The sequence below is a fragment of the Aethalodelphis obliquidens genome, unplaced genomic scaffold (genome assembly GCF_003676395.1).
Source record: "Aethalodelphis obliquidens isolate GAN/ISIS:26980383/991018 unplaced genomic scaffold, ASM367639v1 scaffold21, whole genome shotgun sequence".
Lineage (NCBI taxonomy): Eukaryota > Metazoa > Chordata > Mammalia > Artiodactyla > Delphinidae > Aethalodelphis > Aethalodelphis obliquidens.
This window is the reverse complement of record NW_020837965.1, coordinates 21,657,322-21,679,704: the sequence shown is the minus strand read 5'-3', so window position 1 is coordinate 21,679,704 and position 22,383 is coordinate 21,657,322.

Here is a 22,383-nt window from a genome sequence, read left to right as displayed (position 1 = left end):
CTCAGCTGTCTTATAAAATGATTGCTCAGAACTTATATGAAATGTCATCTGTTAAACTGTAATAATAGTTAACAATTGTACAGGGCCTGGCACTGTTTTAAACTACACACACACACACCCTTATATAACCCATATATATATATATATATATATATACACACATATGTTTATTTATTTCAGCTTTGACAACCATGTGATGCTGGTGCAATTGTTAATCTGATTTTATAGAGATGGGGCGGGGGGGTGCCGAAAGATTAAGTAACCTGCCCAAAATCCCACAGCAGGCAAATGACAGACCCAAGCTTTGCACACACATAGGGTGGCCTCAGGGTCCATATTCTTAGCTACTACATTACACCAGATTGGCATTTTACTCTTTCCAAGTTCCTGATTTTATTCAGTCTTTTGCAAGAATCAAATCCAAGTTGGGTTCAACTCCCATGTCCTACAGGCTGTCTTTTGAAAGTTACATGCACACAACTTCTTTTTTGGCATTGTCCTCTTTTTTCTTTCTTTTTTTTTTCTTTTTCCTTTCCATCTACAATTACTTAATTGCATGCCTAATTGCTTGCATAGGAAATTGGTTCCCTAGCATCAGACCAGCACTAGGAACTCAACAGATTGCTCCCAAGGCCTCTTGCAAGGTGGAATGGATCATTCAGAATTAGCTGCTTTCTTTGGAATTCTTTAAAAAATGACCTGCTTTCCTGTCAAAGGGCTGGAGAGGGGATTTGGAGAGTGCTTTTCCCCCAGAGGCTCCCCCAGGATCACTGTGAACTTGGCAAACTTGCTCAGAATTACCCCAAAAGAGCAATTTGTTCCCTAGCAAAACAGGATAATTGTCTGGGGCAGACCTGAGGCTTTTGGTGCGTGGGTCACCAGAATGGGAGGTAGCGCGCCTCTCCAGCGAGAGTCTGTTTGGGAAACAATTATCTCGCTTCCTTTGAGTCAAAGATAGTCCTCTGTGCCTTGTGCACACAGAGATCAAATATATTGTACGGTCTCTACAGATTCTCTTCCTTTCAGGAAATTATTCATTGATAAAGCTGCTGGCCCAGACAGGCAGCTTCCTTACAGTAACTGTTCTTTGCTTTCTGAGAAGAAGCCAACTAGGCAGGAACTGCCGTTGCTCTTAATGATGTTTCTTCCCTTTGGAGAATGGTCTGTCCTCTGCCCAACTTACATCATCTCCAAGACGTGGAGAGGCAGCCGCTTCTCTCTCAAATAAATAAAGGAGTGTTCAATGCTCCTTCCCAGAGAGATGACATCACTTTTCAGTTCTAGCTTCAAAGATGTAGGAGTCAGAGCTTTGATTGCTGAGAGTAACTCATTCATTCTGCACCCATTCGACAGCCACCTGTACTAGGCACCATGCTTGGCACTGGGTTTTTAGGGAAGTAGGAGAAATCATCCCTGCTCTCCATTGTTTCTTGGTCTATGCACAGCGAAGAGACTGGAACTCACCTACAACTGATGCTGACAAGCCGGACCGTAGTATGGCAGGATTCAGAGGCCCTTCCAGGCTAGATAGAAAAGGGTACTGTTATTAGTTAGAGTTGTCCCTCATTGGCCCAGGAGATAGAGAATCTTCACCATGCATTTGTCCTCTTGGATTCTAGAGTAATCCTAGAAATGATCTAGCCTAACTCTATCACTTTATACTCATGGAAATGAGGTGCATAATTGGTGATGCTTTTTGGACGAGTGGAGACTGTGATAGCAAGGGTTAGCCAGGGCAAGAATGGCTCTAGATTCTGCTGCCAGAGAGAGCTGGTAAGAGATGGAACAGTCAAAGTGGAACCATTCGTGAATGGGAGTCCTGCAACTTCAGAGAAGTGGGGTCAATCCCAGAAACGGCCACCCAGGTGAGGAAGAAAGACCAGGGTGGTCCCAGAGAGTAGGCAGCCACGTTTGCAGCGAGTCCAAGTCCTGGTGCAAAGTCTGCCTTCTCCCCATGTTATTTTTTTTTCTCAGTGTTGGTGGCTCCATTGGTCATTGTAGATAGAAAGTATTCAGAAAACAAGAATATTATTGACCTTGATTGGACAGGGGGTGGGGGAGGGGTCTGCAAAAGTTCCTCTGAATTTCTGACATCCATAGATATCTTGAAATTTCCTGATAAAGTATATTAGCAAGAATGTAAAGAGGGACCAGTTATTAACTGAGTTTCAACAATTTCCCTATCACTGCCTCCCTACTCTCCACTTATGTGATCATCTCAATAAATCTTTTCAGTAATTTGCATAGACTTGCTATCTCTTTTATTGATGAAGAAATTGAGGGTCAGTGAAAATAAACATCTCACAGCTCAGGAGAGAAATTCTTATTTAAAGCCATGTCTCTCAGACTTTCTACCTGTTCTCCTGCCATTATTATAATCCTGTCTCAGGCAAATGGCCCTACAGTTTAAAAAGTTCTTTCTTACATGCATTTTCATTTGATTAACACAAATACCCATTCCACAGGTGATAAAACTGAGCCTTTAAAAAAGTTACATAATGTCACCAAAATTGTACAGCTAGTAAGGACAAAGCCAGGTTTAGAAATCTGAGATATTGTTGCTTCCATTCTTAGCTATTATTCCCTGTATGAGCTTCCAAGGCCGGGGACCAAAAGTAGAACTGTTTTTGGCAAAGCAACCTGGAAATCCAGTAGCCAAAGCCTGTTAAAGACAGCTTTCTCAGAATTGCCTTGACTGTCATGAAATTCACTAACTTCTGGATAGACAAGCTATCACTACAACCTTCTGCCCCATTAGAGTTTTCTCTTCATGAAAATCATTAGTGAACAAAGAAAGAGTATCAGACGATTCAACATGACCATTATAAATTTTTTTTCTCTCCTGCATCTCAAAAAAGCATGTGTACATTTTGGAACAATGCAGTAAGCATGGTCAGAGGATATAATTCCAGCTAGAATGTCTTTCTCTCTTCTGAGAAACACACACACACACACACACACACACACACACACTAAAAGTAAAATTAAAGAAGAGAACATTTTCAATGCAATAAGGAAATGGCCACAACCCCAAACCACAAAATATGAAGATTTTCTGCCAAATATAATAAAATGTGAATCCAAACGTGGAAAGTAGGAAAGAGCCCACACAGATCTCCTCAGATAGAATACAGTTTTCCCTAAAAGTTGCTCTCACATCCCTACAAGTGCCATCCAGAGATCCTTAGACCCAGAGTTGTAGGTTATACACAGAGGGAAAATGGAGAAAAGAAATAAAGGGAACAGGTGAAGAGTGCCTCTCTAGATCCAGTTTTGTGCCACATAACATCAAGGTTGGTAGAGGTGAAGGTGGAGCACAGACATGCCATCTTCACTTTCTGAGATTCTGTCTCCTCACCAAGGAGTATTGATGGAGACAAAGTAAGGTGTCTAAGGGAGAGGAATCCACAGTGGACACATCATAGCACAAGAAGCTGTGGGTCGTGGGATTCCATGGGATGCTTACAAGCCACTGGAATGCCAGAAATCGACGTAGATATCTACCCCAACACAAACAGCCTCAGCCGAACCCAGCTTCCCTCTATCTTTTGACAAGATACTAGCCCAGAAAGGATGGCTCTTATCTGAAGATGAGTGAATAACAGAAATCAAGTATCAGAGTGTTCAAAACGTGTTGAGAAAAGGAAAGAACAGAGGGAGGGAAATGAGAACAAGTCAGGTAAGAAACATAAATCTAAGAAAGAACGAAACCTGAAAACAGAGGAAGAGTAGGGAGAAATTAAAGACAACTGGTGTTTTGGGAAAACAGTTCAAGAAAGAGATGCAACAAATTAAAGAATAGATGGTAGGATTAAATAGAAAGGAATCAAGGTCAGGAAAAGGCATACAAAAGAAAAATGAAAAGAAATAAAAGGTACATTAGAAACAACCAGAAAAAAATAATGGAAGAATAAACAAACTAAAACAGAGATAAGGGCATAGGAAATTCTCTTGGGAAAATGACAGTACCTTAAATGAAACAACAACAAAAAAAACCCATTTTAAATGACCACAGAGAAGTTACTTCATATGAGGAAGGAGAATCAGCATGATGGTATTAAGCACAGCTAATCAAGAGGTCAATTAAGTGGCCACAGGAACATACCCAATGCTATAAGAAAGCTTAATGTTTGTATAAAGACTTGAATCTGGGTATTAAAAATACGTAGTAGGTCCCAAGGTCCCAGGGAAGAATTTTTTTCTTCTTTAAATCACTTAAGCAAAATTTTCATTTGGTAGATTTTTTTTAAAACATCTATATTGGAGTATAATTGCTTTACAATGGTGTGTTGGTTTCTGCTTTACAACAAAGTGAATCAGTTATACTTATACATATATCCCCACATCTCTTCCGTCTTGCATCACCCTCCCTCCCACCCTCCCTATCCCACCCCTCTAGGTGGTCACAAAGCACCAAGCTTATCTCCCTGTGCTATGAGCCTGCTTCCCACTAGTTATCTATTTTACATTTGGTAGTGTATACATGTCCATGCCACTCACTCACTTTGTCCCAGCTTACCCTTCCCCCTCCCCGTATGGTCAAGTCCATTCTCTAGTAGGTCTGTGTCTTTATTCCTGCCTTTCCCTTAGGTTTTTCATGACCATTTGTTTTTGTTTCTTTTTTAGATTCCATATATATGTGTTAGCTTATGGTATTTGTTTTTCTCTTTCTGACTTACTTCACTGAGTAAGTAATATTCCATTATATATATGTGCCACATCTTCTTTATCCATTCATCTGTTACTGGACACTTAGGTTACTTCCATGTCCTGGCTATTGTAAATAGAGCTGCAATGAACACTGTAGTACATGACTCTTTTTGAATTATGGTTTTCCCAGGGTATATGCCCAGTAGTGAGATTGCTGGGTCGTATGGTAGTTCTATTTTTAGTTTTTTAAGGAACATCCATACTGTTCTGCATAGTGGCTGTATCAATTTACATTCCCACCAACAGTGCAAGAGGGTTCCCTTTTCTCCACACCCTCTCCAGCATTTGTTGTTTGTAGATTTTCTGATGATGGCCATTCTGACCAGTGTGAGATGTTATCTCATTGTAGTTTTGATTTGCACTTCTCCAGTGATTAATGATGAGCATTCTTTCATGTGTTTGTTGGCAATCTGTATATTTTCTTTGGAGAAATGTCTATTGAGTGCTTCTGCCCATTTTTGGACTGGGTTGTTTGTTTTTTTGATATTGAGCTGCATGAGTTGCTTGTACGTTTTGGAGATTAATCCTTGTCAGTTGCTTCATTTGCAAATATTTCTCCCATTCTGAGCGTTGTCTTTTCACCTTTGATGTGCAAAAGCTTTTAAATTTCATTAGGTCCCATTTATTTATTTTTGTTGTTATTTCCATTTCTCTGGGAGATGGGTCAAAAAGGATCTTGCTGTGATTTATGTCATAAAGTGTTCTGCCTACGTTTTCCTCTAAGAGTTTGATAGTGCCTGGCCTTACATTTAGGTCTTTAATCCATTTTGAGTTTATTTTTGTGTATGGTGTTAGGGAGTTCTAATTTATTTCTTTTACATGTAGCTGTCCAGTTTTCCCAGCACCACTTATTGAAGAGGCTGTATTTTCTCCACTGTATATTTTTGCCTACTCTATCAAAGATAAGGTGACCGTACGTGCATGGGTTTATCTCTGGGCTTTCTATCCCATTCCATTGATCTATATTTCTGGTTTTGTACCAGTACCATACTGTCTTGATTACTGTAGCTTTGTAGTATAGTCTGAAGTCAGGGAGCCTGATTCCTCCAGCTCCGTTTTTCTTTCTCAAGATTGCTTTGGATATTCAGGGTCTTTTGTGTCTCCATACAAATTGTGAATTTTTTTGTTCTACTTCTGTGAAAAATGCCAGTGGTAGTATGATAAGAATTGCATTGAATCTGTAGATTGCTTTCGGTAGTATAGTCATTTTCACAATGTTGATTCTTCCAATCCAAGAACATGGTATATCTTTCCATCTGTTTGTATCATGTTCAATTTTTTCATCAGTGTCTTATAATTTTCTGCATACAGGTCTTTTGTCTCCTTAAGTTGGTTTATTCCTAGATATTTTATTCTTTTTGCTGCAATGGTAACTGGGAGTGTTTTCTAAATTTCACTTTCAGATTTTTCATCATTAGTGTTTAGGAATGTAAGAGATTCTGTGCATTAATTTTTTATCCTGCTACTTTACCAAATTCATTGATTAGCTCTAATAGTTTTCTGGTAGCATCTTTAGGGTTCTCTATGTATAATATCATGTCATCTACAAACAGTGAGAGCTTTACTTCTTCTTTTCCGATTTGGATTCCTTTTCTTTCTTTTTCTTCTCTGATTGCTGTGGCTGAAACTTCCACAACTATGTTGAATAATAGTTGTGAGAGTGAAAAACCTTATCTTGTTCCTGATCTTAGTGGAAATGGCTTCAGTTTTTCACTATTGAGAATGATGTTGGCTGTGGGTTTATCATATATAGCCTTTATTATGTTGAGGTAAGTTCCCTCTATGCCTACTTTCTGGAGGGTTTTTTTTCATATATGGGTGTTGAATTCTGTCAAAAGCTTTCTCTTCATCTTTTGAGATAATCATATGGTTTTTCTCCTTCAATTTGTTAATATGGTGTATCATATTGATTGATTTGCGTATATTGAAGAATCCTTGCATTCCTTGGATAAACCCCACTTGATCACAGTGTATGATCCTTTTAATATGCCATTGGATTCTGTTTGCTAGGATTTTGCTGAGGATTTTTGCGTCTATGTTCATCAGTGATATTGGCCTGTAGTTTTCTTTATTTGTGACATCTTTGTCTGTTTTTGGTATCAGGGTGATGTTGGCCTCATAGATTGAGTTTGGGAGTGTTCCTCCCTCACTTATATTTTGGAAGTGTTTGAGAAAGATAGGTGTTAGCTCTTCTCTGAATGCTTGATAGAATTCGCCTGTGAAGCCATCTGGTCCTGGGCTTTTGTTTGTTGGAAGATTTTAAATCACAGTTTCAATTTCAGTGCTTGTGATTGGTCTGTTCATATATTCTATTTCTTCCTGGTTCAGTCTTGGAAAGTTGTGCATTTCTAAAAATTTGTCCATTTCTTCCAGTTTGTCCATTTTACTGGCCTATAGTTGCTTGTAGTAATCTCTCATGATCCTTTGTATTTCTGCAGTATCAGTTGTTACTTTTCCTTTTTCATTTCTAGTTCTATTGATTTGAGTCTTCTCCCTTTTTTCTTGATGAGTCTGGCTAATGGTTTATCAATTTTGTTTATCTTCTCAAAGAATCAGCTTTTAGTTTTATTGATCTTTGCTATCGTTTCCTTCATTTCTTTTTCATTTATTTCTGATCTGATCTTTATGATTTCTTTTCTTCTACTAACTTTGGCGGTTTTTTGTTCTTCTTTCTCTAATTGCTTTAGGTGTAAGTTTAGGTTGTTTATTTGAGATGTTTCTTGTTTCTTAAGGTAGGATTATATTGCTATAAACTTCCCTATTAGGACTGATTTTGCTGCATCCCATAGGTTTTGGGTCATCGTGTTTTCATTGTCATTTGTTTGTAGGTATTTTTTGATTTCCTCTTTGATTTCTTCAGTGATCTCTTGGTTATTAAGTAGTGTATTGTTTAGCCTCCATGTGTTTGTATTTTTTACAGATCATTTCCTGTACTTGATATCCAGTCTCATAGTATTGTGGTTGGAAAAGATACTTGATACAATTTCAATTTTCTTAAATTTACCAAGGCTTGATTTGTGACCCAAGATATGATCTATCCTGGAGAATGTTCCATGAGCACTTGAGAAGAAAGTGTATTCTGTTGTTTCTGGATGGAATGTCCTATAAATATCAATTAAGTCCATCCTGTTTAATGTATCATTTAAAGCTTGTGTTTCCTTATTTATTTTCGTTTTGGATGATCTGTCCATTAGTGAAGGTGGGGTGTTAAAGTCCCCTACTATGATTGTGTTACTGTCAATTCCCTCTTTTATGGCTGTTAGTATTTGCCTTATGTATTGAGGTGCTCCTATGTTGGGTGCATAAATATTTACAATTGGTATATCTTCTTGGTTGGAGCCCTTGATCATTATGTAGTGTCCTTTTTTGTCTCTTGTAATAGTCTTTATTTTAAAGTCTATTTTGTCTGATATGAGAATTGCTACTCCAGCTTTCTTTTGATTTCCATTTGCATGAAATATCTTTTTCCATCCCCTCACTTTCAGTCTGTATGTGTCCCCAGGTCTGAAGTGGGTCTTTTGTAGACAGCATATATATGGTTCTTGTTTTTGTATCCATTCAGCCAGTCTATGTCTTTTGGTTGGAGAATTTAATCCATTTACATTTAAGGTAGTTATCAATATGTATGTTCCTATTCCCATTTTCTTAATTGTTTTGGGTTTGTTATTGTAGATCTTTTCCTTCTCTTGTGTTTCCTGCCTAGAGAAGTTCCTTTAGCATTTGTTGTAAAGCTAGTTCAGTGGTGCTGAATTCTCTTAGTTTTTGCTTGTCTGTAAAGATTTTAATTTCTGCGTCAAATCTGAATGAGATCCTTGCTGGGTAAAGTAATCTTGGTTGTAGTTTTTTCCCCTTCATCACTTTAAATATGTCCTGCCACTCCCTTCTGGCTTGAAAAGTTCCTGCTGAAAGATCAGCTGTTAACCTTATGGGGATTCCCTTGTGTGTTATTTGTTGTTTTTCCCTTGCTACTTTTAATATTTTTTCTTTGTATTTAATATTTGATAGTTTGATTAATATGTGTCTTTGCATGTTTCTCCTTGGATTTATCCTGTATGGGACTCTCTGTGCTCCCTGAACTTGATTAACTATTTCCTTTCCCATATTAGAGAAGTTTTCAACTATAATCTCTTCAAATTCTTTCTCAGTCCCTTTCTTTTTCTGGGACGCTTATAATTCAAATGTTGGTGTGTTTAATGTTGTCCGATAGGTCTCTGAGACTGTCCTCAATTCTTTTCATTCTTTTTTCTTTATTCTGTTCTGCAATAGTTATTTCCACTATTTTATCTTCCAGGTCACTTATCCGTTTTTCTGCCTCTGTTATTCTGCTATTGATCCCTTCTAGAGAATTTTTTATTTCATTTATTGTGTTGTTCATCACTGTTTGTTTGCCCTTTAGTTCTTCTAGATCCTTGTTAAACATTTCTTGTATTTTCTCCATTCTATTTCTAAGATTTTGGATCATCTTTACTATCATTATTCTGAATTCTTTTTCAGGTAGACTGCCTATTTCCTCTTCATTTGTTAGGTCTGGTGGGTTTTTACCTTGCTCCTTCAACTGCTATGTGTTTCTCTGTCTTCTCATTTTGCTTAACTTACTGTGTTTGGGGTCTCCTTTTCACAGGCTGCAGGTTGTTAGTTCCTATTGTTTTTGGTGTCTGCCCTCAATGGCTAAGGTTGGTTCAATGGGTTGTGTAGGCTTCCTGGTGGAGGGGATTAGTGCCTGTGTTCTGGTGGATGAGGCTGGATCTTGTCTTTCTGGTGGGCATGTCCATGTCTGGTGGTGTGTTTTGGGGTGTCTATGCCCTTATTATGATTTTAGGCAGTCGCTCTGCTAGTGGGAGGAGTTGTGTTCCTGTCTTGCTAGTTGTTTGGCCTAGGTTGTCCAGCACCATAGCTTGCTTGTTGTTGAGTGGAACTGGGTCTTGGCATTGAGATGGAGATCTCTGGGAGATTTTCACCATTTGATATCACGTGGAGCTGGGAGGTCTCTTGTGGACCAATGTCCTGAACTTTGCTCTCCCATCTCAGAGGCACAGTCCTGATGCCTAGCTGGAGCACCAAGAGCCTGTCATCCATATGGCTCAGAATAAAAGGGAGAAAAAATAGAAAGAAAGAAAGAAAGAAAGAAAGAAAGAAAGAAAGAAAGAAAGAAAGAAAGAAAGAAAGAAAGAAAGAAGATAAAATAAAATAAAGTTATTAAAATAAAAAATAATTATAAAGAAACAATTTTTAAGTAATTTAAAAAAAAAAAAAGAAAGAAGAGAGCAACAAAACCAAAAAACAAATCCACCAATGATAACAAGTGCTAAAAACTATACTCAACAAAACAAAACAAAACAAAACAAAAAAACCCGGACAGACAGAACCCTAGGACAAATGGTAAAAGCAAAGCTATACAGACAAAATCACACACAGAAACATGCACATTCACACTCAGAAAAAGAGAAAAAGGGAAAAAATATATATATATCATTGCTCCCAATACCCACCTCCTTCATTTGGGATGATTCGTTGTCTATTCAGGTATTCCACAGATTCAGGGTACATAAAGTTGATTGTGGAGATTTAATCTGCTGCTCCTGAAGCTGCTGGGAGGGATTTCCCTTTCTCTTCCTTTTTTGCACAGCTCCCGGGTCTCAGCTTTGGATTTGGCCCCACCTCTGCGTGTAGGTCACCTGAGGGCATCTGTTCTTCACTCAGACAGGACGGGGTTAAAGGAGCAGCTGATTCGGGAGCTCTGGCTCACTCAGGCTGGGGGGTGGGAGGTGTACGGAATGTGGGGCGAGCCTGTGGCAGCAGAGGCCAGTGTGACGTTGCACCAGCCTGAGGCACGCCCTGTTCTCCCAGGGAAGTTGTCCCTGGATCACGGGACCCTGGCAGTGGCGGGCTATACAGGCTCCCAGGAGGGGAGGTGTAGATAGTGACCTGTGCTTGCACACAGGCTTCTTGGTGGCTGCAGCAGTAGCAGCCTTAGCGTCTCATACCCATCTCTGGGGTCCACACTGATAGCCACAGCTCATGCCCGTATCTGGAGCTCCTTTAAGCGGCACTCTTAATCCCCTCTCCTAGCGCACCAGGAAACAAAGAGGTAAGAAAAAGTCTCTTGCCTCTTCGGCAGGTCCAGACTTTTTCCCGGACCCCCTCCCGGCTAGCTGTGGTGCACTAGCCCCCTTCAGGCTGTGTTCACGCAGCCAACCCCAGTCCTGTCCCTGGGATCTGACCTCTCCAAGCCTCAGCTCCCAGGCCCACCCGCCCCAGCAGGTGAGCAGACAAGCCTCTCGGGCTGGTGAGTGCCGGTCGGCACCGATCCTCTGTGTGGGAATCTCTCTGCTTTGCCCTCCGCACCCCTGTCGCTGTGCCCCCCTCCGCAGCTCCGAGGCTTCCCCCCTCCGCCACAGACAGTCTCCGCCTGCGAAGGGTCTTCCTGGTCCCCAGGGAAGAATTTGTCAGGGGTGAGCAGCATCAAAATATATAAAGGTTATTGAATAAGGATGAAGGCTGAAAACTATGGGCATCAATGTAGAAAAAAATAATAATAAGCTAGTTACCTACAAAGAAGAAAGTAAGCAAGTTAACTGCAAGTTTCTCTTTAACAAAAGCCAATGTCAGAAGACTGGAATGCAGTGTTTTCCAACTTCTGAGGGAAATGATGCATGTCTTAAGAATCCTTGATCACCTAATGCCTTGGATATATAGAGTCTTCCAGGGAGTTACATCAAGTCAGGAACCACCACCACCACCAGTGTGCCAAACACATTTGTAAAGGCTCTGTCATCTCTTAGCCCTGGGATTCCCTTTGCTTTAGCAATATCCTCAATTAGAAAGCATGTTGGTAATTCCTAATTCACAGGCCAATGTGGTCCAATTCCATCCCTTCAGGATCTCAACCTCTATCCAATCCAAAATTCCTTCCCATGCTATCTTCCACAATGGAGCTGGCTCAACCAATCACATCAATATTATATCAAATCATTGTTATCTTTAAGTATTCACCAGGTGAAAAAAACAAAACCAAAAATGCTGTCACCCCAGCCCATAATACAGTTCATTCCATTTTCTTGTAACATTTCATTGTAAAGAAATTTAAATGAGGGAAGGTCAGCAAAATAGGCAACAGGTGTCTGCAAAATACAGCCTTCACCAGGAAGGTTAATCCACTCAGCTGAATTCCCAGCTGTGCTTGGGATGAACTCATCAATGGGATCATTAGAATATAAGGCTTTGTGGGCATTTCTCCCTCATTTTCTCTGCCTCTCTCAAGGTCCCTCCTTGCATTTATTGTTTCAATACATTCTATTTCTAAATTTCTAATTTTCTAGAAAAAAAAAAGTGAAAAAAAGAAGAGACATTAACTCTAAAAACACTTCTAACTCCAAAAGTGGTTTTATGTTCAAAACATTATCATTTCCATGGGATATTAATCTAAGATATTATCTGTTTAGAATATTCAAACATTTTATCTATATCTTTATAATTTCTTCTGTTTACATTTACTATTAATCTTTTGATTTACATAGTTTTAAAAATCACACCCATAAAGGATATTGGGAAAACTTGTTGTGTGAGGCCAGTGTGATAATTTTTTATTTGAAATTAAAATTATGATATTAATTAAGATGCTGGCAGTTAGGGGTTAGTAAATGCAAACCATTACATTTAGAATGGATAAACAACAAGGTCCTACTGTATAGCACAGGGAACTATATCCAATCTCCTGGGATAAACCGTTATGGAAAAGAATATTAAAAAAATGTATACATGTGTATAACTGAGTCACTTTGCTGTACAGCAGAAATTAGCACAACATTGTAAATCAACTGTACTTCAATAAAAAAAGTGTAAAAAAATTAAATTTTTTTGTAAAAATTCTAATTTTATAAATTGATTTACCCCCTTCAGTAGAATGTATCTTCCTGCTTAGCAATATTATCTAATGTCCTTCATGTACAACAGTCATGCAAAGAAATTCTCAAACAGTGAAGAACTTGAGAAATGAGCCTTTCCTGGGGGTGGGAGGATCAAAATAAAGAATTTAGAAATAGAAAAAAAAATTAGAAGGCTGGCACTTAGAATCATATTGTTGAGCTAGGAATAGGCAACTGTTGGATTGATGGTTACAGAAAAAAAAAATACATGTTATAAACCTTGGCAATATAAAAACAATAATATAACTGAAAAAACCCAAAGGGAGGGGAGAAAAGTACAAGTTAACGTAATTTTGCAAATGTCTTCATCTTTCATGGCAAAGAATCAATGAATACTGTCTAAAAGTTATATTTACAGCAATTCTTTTAAGAATCAAACAATAAAATGCCAATGATTCCTAACTTCTAATTGTTTTTCACAATTTTTTTGCAACTGAACCTGGGTATTGAGGGCTAATCTGAGTTGTTTATCTATTTTATATATAATAGTATGTAGTAATCCTCGTTGTTAAAAGACATTTAACTCGAGTTCAACAATGATTGCAGTTTCACAGCTCTTTTTTTCTTTTATATGCAAATACATTTATTTTTAAAACCCTAAAAAGTAGTATGTCTAGTAAATGTGACATTTTACCAAAATGATTTCCATCTATGTATCCATCGAACTATGTAGCTTTTTATATATGTGTATGTATTAGAGAGAGGTTTAAAAATATATTAACTATTAAAAGTCATTTTTTAGATGAAAGCATTTTAGTAATTTAATTATGCTATCTTTACATTTTTTGTGTTGCTCAAATTTTCATATTATGAGACTATATATCTTTTATTAAATAATGAAATGACTTTCAAAATTCAAGAATGGGTAATGTTATCAACTGAATAATTTGTTATTGAGTATGAATCATCTCCATCATATTAGACACTCTGGGCTGGCCCTAATGAGAAGACCCATTCCTCCAGATAATTAAGTAGAAAGGAAGCACGAACAAGATGAAGACTAATGATGCAGCAAAACATAGACAAAGTGATAACACTTGAGTTTAGGTATAGGAAGACATTTCCGTGAAGGCAATAGGCCTTGAATATGGAATCTTAGACTGGAGAACAAAAAGACCCCAAGGATGTGCTCAGTGACATTTGAAGGATGGATATAGAGGGGCAAACAGCAAAACAAGAACAGCTTGATACAATACAGGACAGGACTGAGTAGAAACAGTTCAACAGGAACTTTCTATCTAAGGTAAGCTGTCATAGAAAGGTGGCAGAAGGAACCCAGAGTGCCAGGTAGAGTGGTTTTCCACCTTGCTTGCTTTGCCAAAGCCAAACTGGCCTTCCAGCGTACACCCCCCCGCCCTCCCTCAGCAGTAAATTTTTCGCTTTGTAAAAACCTCTTTCTTAAAAAAAATAAATAAATAGAAAAATCAGCATTTCCTCCTTGTTTTGTGCAAAGTTTAGAACAAATATTGTTTGCAAGACAAACACAAGGAAATAAATCTTCTCACAGAGCCAGTTTGGGAAATTAAACATCGATTGGCTTGTACCCAGAAAGGCTTGGGGGAAACCAAATCATTGGCATCTCAAACTCATTATAGGCAAGGAGAGGATTAAAGGTTTTTAAGCTTGACAGAACTAAGCCTCGCCCTTCCCCAGACGTTTTTTTTTGTCCTGGTATTATCTTTTGGGGGGGCGTATAATAAAAACAACTCATAAGAAAGAAAAAATATGCACAGTTTTGTAGCCTTCTGCTGAGTTGCCGTCCAAAATCGGCTTTGTCCTGAAATCACTTGAAGAAAAAACTGTAGCCTGATGAAGTTATCTGGGACTTGGGAGCCAGTGTATGAAAAACCTTGCCACAGACAAGGCCACATTCTCCAGATTTAGCAGAAAGTTTTAACTGTAATTAATTAGTAAAAGGAAAAAGCAAGGAGAACATTTGAAAAACATACAGTCTTAAGAAAGGGAGCTTGGAGAAGTTTTGGGAAATGTATTAAGCAAGTGGGAGAGAGGCAGAGAGGATGGACAGAGAAGACCAAATAGAATCTGAAGTTCCTGCCAGTCCCTGGGGCTGCCCCCAAATTATCACAAACATCGTTGGTATAATATAAGTAAAATGGGATCCTCTGTCATTAGACCTCCACTAAACAAAACTCTATTCCAGTTTGCACCCAGATTTGTGGCCACTCCCGGGCTTTGAAAGTCTTAAAGAGAAAGCAACACCAATTATAACAGGTTTTATTAGCCTGAATCTTCCACTGGTGAAGTCCAGCCCATCTAAGCAGCCACATCAGGTGCAAAACAAGAGAAACAAGCCTATTTGTATGTTTGTGGGACAGAGGCAGTTCACCTCTGTTATACACATCTCCAAAGGAATGTCAGTAAGAGTTAGCAGATCTCTCTAGATATTAGGTGGTCTTGCCTGGAGTTTCCTCTATAGCTTGGCCCCATCCTTTTCCAGGTGTGGTGCTTGCATTGTCTTCGTTCATCCTTGAAACCACCCCGTTTGACTGCCATGAGGATTAAGTGGGATTCCTGAAGACACGTGAGAGATGTTTAATAAATACTCACTAACTGAGTGCCTGAGTAGGCTGGCTCAGAATAGGTGCTCAGAGATAGAAGCTTTATTATTGTTGTCAGATATTAAGGAGGATTTGTCTGATAGCAAGCATTAATTTGGCCACTGCCAGGAACAGTTCCAGTATAGCTAACCTCCATGGTGCAACTTGAAATTCAAAAAATCACCGGAGCTGTGCTGTGTGTGGAATTGCATCGCTGAGCTCCCTGTGTCTTTTATAAAACCACACACATTTATACCCAGCAGCCAAAACACATATGGTTTAGGAGCTGTGATACATTTTGATGATAAAGGAAAATGTATTTTTATATAATTTTTTTCTCCCCGTCTCTTTTGCCTTCAGGGAAAACTGGGAACTGAATAGTTGGTATGAAGACAAGAGGGCAGTTCTTGCTTTAAAAGGGTTGAAGTGACTATTAATTTTTTTCTGTTAGTTCTAAAAATCATCCAGAATGGAATTAAGAAGAACAAAATTGATTTTCCTAAATTGAAAACCCATTCAAAATACTGAATTTGTAATAAGATTCTGAGTCTGTTCTCTGGATTTCTCAGGAACATGTAATGTCTGGCTTTTAGGGAGACACCTTTTAAACTCAGAATGCCTTTCCAAGCAACCCTTCAAAGGCCAGGCTCTTCAGCCAGTGGAAACTAGTTGTCATTTCTTTCAATTCTTCTGTTCTCCTTTCTCTTCAACTATACCATTAACTGCCAATTTTTTCTTTCCCTCTTACAAGAATATATTAACCTGGATCTCTGGGTTGCAAGTGAGATAAATTTAATTATTGCTTCCAGTAACTAAGAAATCCAGGGCTGGCAGACTTCAGGCATAGCTGGATCTAGTCACAAAAATGATATCTGTAAGAATCTATCTTTCTCCCTCTCTGGCTCTGATTTCCCCTATGCTGGTCTCTGTCTTAGTCAGGCTTTACATCATTGTGGCAAAGATAACAGCAAAGGAAGAGAACCTCTTTTCAGGAAAATCCCCATGGCCAATTCTCATCAGTGTGTTTTAGGTCACACGATTATCCTTAAATATGAGCAACCAGGCTTGTGTCCTGGTCCCATCCCTGGAGCTGAGGTTGGGTCTGTTCCATTAAGAACCACATGGACTCAAGAGAGAGGAGAGAATGGGGGTGGTATATTGGCCCTGCACTAACAAAACAAAAATATTCTTTATAGAGACCCCATCCAATATGCACTTCTCCACAAATCTTTGATGAGTTTTCTGGGTTCAAGGAAAAAAAAATCTCCTGAACAACCCCGTTTATGGTTGGTATTAACCATAAATGTTTTGGTGATCACATTACATATGTGAATTATCACATCGTTGGTGCACATCTTTTCTTCTTTGCTAGAGCAACACAGCGGAGGCACACTAGCACAGAGTTCTATACATTAGGGTGTGAATTTTTCCGTAATAAACCTGAGGACCGCAAGCATGGAGACCAACTCTTTGATGATTGAACACACCCAATTCACCCGTTTCATTTCTCAAAGTACCTAAGACAATGTGTTGGACATAGATAATTCTTTATACTTGTTGAATGAATAAAAACGTCACTTAATCAATGGGGGAATAAAAAAATTTAGAGATCTGTCTACCCACCTGGGGGAAAAAAAAATCAAGGCAACCTTTTCAGTATCCTGCTTAAGCTCCCATGTCAAGTCCCATTGGTCTTCGAATATGGAATAGAGGCAAATGCGTCCAAGGCTTGGTAACGTTTAGGTGCCTCCTTAGTATGAGGCCATACACTGGATGTTGAGTCATCACTGTTTCAGACTGGTTTGGCAAATGCTGTATGACTTGAACTAGCAGAATGGTAGAAATGAGAAAGCTCTAGGCTGCAGCGTAGAAGATCTGGCTGCATTCAAACACTGCTTCCACCATTTAAAACCATGAAATTTGTCCAAGAGTCTCATCACTGCCTCACATTTCAAATGGAGATTTTAATGCTTGCTTTAAAGTATTTCTTTAAAGATTAGGTTCAGTAATGTTCCTTAGATGAGTGCCTCAGGATATACTGATGGACTCCTCTACGCCATCCTGAGACTCTGTTTCCCAATTGTTAATTGAGGGAATTGGACTAGCTCAAAAAATCTGATGATTTGTTTTAGGGCTAAATGAGACTTATGCTGTAAAAATGTTGTAAAAACACGCAAATCATTTAAGAAGTATTATTGTTTCCCCTAACCTGGTAATCAATGGGAAAGACATCCAAATAAACTGTGAAGTAGATGATCGACAGCTTGAGTGAATGTTGTTTGCATTGATAAACAAAACCAAAACCAAAACAAAACAGCCCAGAGAAATTGATAAAATCTAAAATCTACACATGACCGAACTGATGTCCTCCTAGGTACTGTTTTCAACTTTAAAGTAAAGCACCTGGAAATGCTCCCCTTCCTGGACCCAGGTGACACCCAAGAATAAAGATAATTCCGAGAGAGCCATCACCCCACCTCAAGTGGCCTTTCTCTGTAAAGTCAAACTCCTCTCATTGTCTCTGTGATAAACCTTTTATTTCATGCTTCCTATGGAAGTATTTTGAAGAATTCACTCAGAAAGTTGAGAAGACAATGTTTTTGAACTGAATGGACTTGACTGATTTATTAAATCACCTTGAACTTTGGTTTTCTCATCTGCAGAGTGGAGCCAATCACTTCACATCTGTGGTTTTCTTTCCCCACATACATAAACTCAGTCTAATCATGAAAAAACATCAGACCAATCAAAACTGAGGAGCCTTTTTTTAACAAAATACTCTTTAAAATTGTCCAAGTCATGAAAAACAAGCAAGTGTTGAAAAACGGTCACAGATCAGAGGAGATTGAGGAGACAGAACTACTAAATATAATGCAGTATCTTGGATGGGATCCTGGAACAGGAAGAAGGTATCCGTGGGAAAACTGGTGAAATCTGGATAAAGTTTGTAATTGAAAGAATAGTGGTCTATCCATGTTAATTTCTTAAATTTAAAAACTATACTGTGGTTATGTGAAATGTTAACATTAGAAGAAGCTGCGTGAAGAGTATATAGAAACCCTGTACTATCTTTGCAACTCTTCTGTAAGCCTAAAATTATTTAAAATAAAATTTTAGAATTAAAATCATGGGACCAAGGAGATATCTAACTCATAAGGCTGAAGTGAGGACCCAAGAACATAACATATACAAAATGTGTACTACATTGTGGGGGCTAAATAAATTTCTCCTTCTCTCTGCTGAAGGATGTGACGTATGAGTCTATTGTTGCTTTTGCCACCTTCACTCAGAATGCAGATAATTTGCCTTCAATCTGAAAAAAAGCACAAATAATTGCTTGTCTGTAATTTAGACAAGTGGACTGCATTATGGCAGGGGCAAGGAGCAAGCAGAAGGAGTATTATTTCATCTGTCTAAATCTTTTGAGAAAATCAAAGGGGAAAGAAAAGGAGAAAGCCACTCAACGTTACTTTCTGTCTTTGGTGCCAGCTGCTGACTGCGTCTGGCAAGCACAGAGCTGGAAGTCTGGTCGTGGAGGTAGAAAAATCTCAGGTTCCATCCCACCAACCACACGCTGCCACACACATGAAATACATGTTTCTTTCCTCAAGTACAACATTTCCTCAGTAGAGCAGGGGAGGATTTCAGTGGTCAGTTTGGAAGCAAACTGCATGTAATTTTCTGGAGTCAGAACACCTGACCTCCTTGGTCTCCGACCTCAGCTTCACATATACCAAAATCAGGGGTATCACCTATCCTAGCAAAGTGGGACATTAGGCACATTTGCACTGAAAAGCCTACAGTCTTAACAACCTTAAATATCTTCACTGTTCCTTAACTAAGAGACCACTTAATTTGTGTTTTGGTTTTTTCCGGATTTATCCAGGAGTAGCATTGATGGGTCATATAGTAGTTCTATTTTTAGTTTCTTAAGGAACCTCCATACTGTTTCCACAGTAGCTGCACCAGTTTGCATTCCCACCAACATTGCACAAGGATTCTCTTTTCTCTACATCCTTGCCAACATTTGTTATTTGTAGACTTTGATGATAGCCACTCTGACTAATTTGAAAAGATACATGCGCCCCAATGTTCATAGTGGCACCATTTACAATAGCCAAGACACAGAAGCAACCTAAGTTTCCATCAACAGTTGAATGGTTAAGGAAGATGTGGTATATATATACAATGGAATATTACGCAGCCATAAAAAAGAATAAAATGCTGCCTTTTGCAACAACATGGATGGACCTAGAGAATATTATGCTTAGTGAAATAAGACAGAGAAAGACAAATTCTGTATGATATCACGTGGGATCTAAAAAATAATACAAATGAATGTATATGCAAACAGAATGTGACTCAAAGATATGGAAAATAAGGGAACTGTATAGGAAAGTGGCGAGGGGCAAATTGGGAGTATGGGATTAAGAGATACAAAATGCTATGTATAAAATAGATAGGTGACAAGGATATATTTTACAGCACAGGGTATTATAGCCATTATCTTGTAGTAACTTTTAATGGAGTATAATCTGTAAAAATACTGAATCACTATGCTATATACCTGAAACCAATATAATATTGTAAATCAACTATACTTAAATAAAGAAATATATTTATAAATAAATAAAATATTTTTCTCTATCAGAAATTAATGAATAGAAACTTTTGAGATAGGCTGTGTAAATGATAACATAAATAAAACTCTTAAAGACTACCAAATATACTAATAAAAGGAGCTTCAGAAATAATATGTAATGATACTTCAACCTTATACTTTCATATCAGTTGTATAGTTTCTTAGAATAAAATGGTACACCAAAAACAAAAACTAAAAGGCAGATATCTATCAGAATGGCAAAGCTATCATCAAATAGCAAGTTCTAGGCACTGGAGGAGGATTCTGGTTGTTCTGTAGGATTTTCCCAAGGATTTCAATTACTGCACAAGGAGAACACAATTGCACTTAGGCTTGAATCTCTGCTCCTTCAGTTGATTTTTCTACCTTGTTTCAGCTCCATAATTCTAAACCAGAGCCTTCTACCAGTTTGTATCGTTTCTCTGCTCAACATCAGCACTGACACCTTGCTGCTTACAGCAATGTTTCCCAAAGGGTGGTCCCGGGACCAGAAAAATAAGCATCACCTGGGAGCATGTTAGAAATGCAGACACTCGTGTCCCACCCCAGACCTACTGAATCAGAAACTCTAGGATATGGGGTCCAGCAACTGTGTTTTAATAAGATCTCCAGGTCATTCTGATGTCCATTAAAGCTGGAGAATCCCTGGCTTATGACATTAAGCTCAAATTTCTCAATATGCCTTTTTAAACATAATACAGGTCCAAACAACCTTCTAGGCTTACCTTTCATGGAACATGAAACTGACAGGAATGACTTCACCTGAGATACAAATATCGTCCTATTCCATAAATATAAATAAATATATATATGTATGTCTAATTATTTACTGAATCTTCTACCTGCCCAACTTAGCATGCTTGTCAGTATCTCCCTCTTTAAGACACATCAGTTTCCCTAACTAATCCAGAGACTCAGTCTAAAGTGGTTAGTTCTCATAACTAATGCAAAGCCATGAGGGACTTTAGGTGTCACTGGGAATCACCATTGGACCTGGTCCTTCATGGTCCAGTGGATAATTATCCTCTTCTGTAGAGATTAACTTGCTGGTCCAGACTTTTCAAATCAGCCTATACTCAAGTCTCAGCCACTGAAGCCATAGGATGGCCATATGGCTGGGGATTAGGGGGTGGGCAGGTCTAAAGAGACTTCTGCACAACCCAGCTCTTCTCACAATCCAAGGACTCTGGTGACAAGACCATGTCCCAGCCCAGCTTCCTTAAAGATGAGCTTACATTTGAAGCCCTTTCCTAATGGCTGACTTTGGAAAGGACCATACCACCCATCAAGCACATTACAGTAATACTGAACTTGTAAAAGAGAGAGATGGAGCTTGGATTACTCTTTTATTAGGATGCTTCTAAGCCCCTGTGCAAAAAATGACTCAGCTACCATTGTCATGTAGCGAAAAGTATTAAGAACTCAGGAAAACCAAAGGTCAATGATGGCAAGCCAAATCTCAGGTTCACCTTAGAAAATTGGCCAAGACCCTTCTTACTCATTTGTCCCCATGGAATTAATTTTTTTCAGCTTCTTCCTGGCTCCTAATCTGAGTTTTGTCTCTTATTTTCAGGATAATCCCTGACTTCCAGGTTTGTCAACTGGTCTTATTTTCCCCAATTCAACTCTTAAGAGAACTCAGAGGAAGCTGGATCAGATTTAATCCTTCTGGTCCTTCAGGAATCATTCTTAGTTCAAATACAAGCCCCTTAGCTGACAAACCCTTGACTATTCTCCTTGAAGACATATTAATCAAGACATACAACTCTGACTTTTCCTTTGCCAGGAGCAGTGAAAGTGGGGATAGTCTTAAAACTCCCCTTTGATAGCAATATGCATAATTTTTACAAAAACAGAAGTAAAAACAAGCTATCAACAGCTTCTCTACTAGTTAGAAAAAAATTATTCATTATCCATTATCTATAACTGCATTTGCATAAACTACCCAAAGTAGTTTAAAATAACAATAATTATTGATTAGCTCTCATAGTGTCTGTGGGTCAGGAATTTGGGAGGAGTTTGGCTGGTCAATTCTGGCTAGCATATCTCATGAGGTTGCATTTATCTGAAGGTTTGATCAGGGCTGGAGGGGCTGCTTCCAAGATAAAATACAGAATACCTTGTTAAATTTAATTTCTAGATAAATAATGAAAAATGTTTTAGTATAAATATGTCTCAAATATTACATGGGACATACTTATACTTTAAAAAAATCCATCATTTATCTAAAACTCAAATTTAGTTGGGAGTCCTGTATTTTTATTTGATATAGCCAGCCATTCTAGTCATTATGATGTACAACTGGCTTAACTCCAAAATTAACCATCCAGGAGACCAAGAGACTGAGGAACAGTGCTACAGAGCCTTTTATAATCTAGTCTGGGAAGTCATCTGCTATATTCTGCTCACTGTGAAGTCCAGCCCTGATTCAATGGAGAAAAAGTGCATATACAAGATTGTGAATATAAGGAGAGGTGATTCACTAGGAGCCCATTGGAGGCTACCTACCACGATTTCCATGGGAGACTCACCCGGCATAGGTCTTAAA